The sequence below is a fragment of the Rhinolophus sinicus genome, linkage group LG06 (genome assembly GCF_036562045.2).
Source record: "Rhinolophus sinicus isolate RSC01 linkage group LG06, ASM3656204v1, whole genome shotgun sequence".
NCBI classification, from domain to species: domain Eukaryota; kingdom Metazoa; phylum Chordata; class Mammalia; order Chiroptera; family Rhinolophidae; genus Rhinolophus; species Rhinolophus sinicus.
Genome location: NC_133756.1, coordinates 81293902 through 81295790, shown reverse-complemented (window position 1 = coordinate 81295790; position 1889 = coordinate 81293902).

The window sequence follows — 1889 nt, the reverse complement described above, 5'->3', positions numbered from 1 at the left end:
ATGACCTTGACCTCATCCTCATCTCCCACGGAGGACTCAGCAAGCGTTTCCTCCTGGGGACTACAAGTCCTGCATCCGGGCTGCCTGAGCAGGAACTTCCCGGCCCACAGGGCCGCAACGACCTTTGCTTTCTCCGGCCTGTGCTGGTGGGAGAACCATCCACGTCCTCCCACCCCTCCACGGGGGTCCAGCTCTCCGGCAGCTGCTCCTCCTGGTCTTCTAGAGACTGAGTGTTCATACCCACAAACTGCTCCACCGTCCTTCAGAGAGCTTTGGCCGGCACCGTACCCAGCTTACGAAACAGGGCTTTCATACGTGCAAACTGCTCCAGTACATTCTGGATAGCTTCAGCCGACACCACACCCTGCTCGCTGCGCCATTTGTCATGCAGGGTGCCAAGCGGGGTCTCTGCTCCCGCTCCACACATAACACAGGACATGGTGAGGCCAAAAAGGAACACCCACCGAGCCATAGGTAGGGGAGTCATATCACTATATTCTCGCTGGCGGCATCCGCCTCTCTGCAATCCGCTCGTTAGCTCAGCCACCATCTTCTAGCTAGCCCCCATTTTTTTTGCTAGCGTAGCCACAGCAGTTATATTAGTGGCCAATGGCTCACTGGTTACAGCTGACGGCCAACTAGCCACAGCTGATGGCCATCCAATCACAGTTGATGGCCATTTACTACCTGAGCCAGCACCTGTCTATGTGAGGTCGAGAGCCTGGAAACTGCTTTCTGGGGCTCTGTCCCCACAGAGACCCCCAGAAAAAATAAGTTCCAGGAGAAAAATGATTCCCCTCTACTGCCAATCTTGGAGGACTGGTGTTTGATTTTGTTTCACAAAGTTGATGTGCTTAAACTGCTATTCACTTAATGTCTTACTAGGCCAAGTTCCTTCTCTCTACATTACACTCAGTCTACCTTTTCTCTTTCATTTTATAGAATAGCAGGATATGCTGGATGTTTATGTCATAAGACATGGGGAGCACTCTGTGAAGTATCAGAGTAAAGTTGTGAAAACCAGGAAGTTCTGTTAGTTACCTGGTATACAGATATATTACACAGAACTCCAGGACAGACAGTAAATCACTTTAAGTGTAACTTGACTATTCCCACAGCTGAGAGAAGTCGTGACCTGCACTTGTAGTTGGAAGAAAGGCTGTCACCTTGTGTAACTGTTGGAGACTTGTTTTAGTGTGCCCCAGTTGTACCTAGTGTGCGTCTTATGTCCACTGATTTGAAGACAGAGGACATCTTGAAGGATCCCTTGCTTTAACCACTGTATGAACTGCTTCTAAAACATTTTACTACCTAAATATTTAAAATACGCCATTCATTGCACACAGCCACAAAATACAAATCTTTCCTTTCTATACATGCTAGGATATATGTAAATTATTTTATAGTCTTGTTTTAAATGTCAGTGTTTCTATGATAGTAAACTACACTGTGTCCCCGAAAATAAGACCTAGCAGGATCATCAGCTCTAATGTGTCTTTTGGAGCAAAAATTAATATAAGGCCCGGTAGTTATATTATATAATGTTATATTATTATAAGACACAGTCTTATATTATAGTAGAATAAGACCGGGTCATATTAATTTTTGCTCCAAAAGACACATTAGAACTGATGGTCCAGCTAGGTCTTATTTTCAGGGAAACACAGTATTAGATTCTTTTCCTTTTAAAGTACAGATCTAATCTAAGTATAGATTAAATAGACAGCTCCCTAGTCAGTTATTTTGTAAATTCTTACCTGTTGAATAAAATGTTTAAATACTGCATGTATCTCATGTACAAAGTTGATATACATTATATTCATGTACATAAAATTAAAGATGTTAGATTATATACTGCTTATTACCCCCCCAAAAAAAGAGCAGCAGGA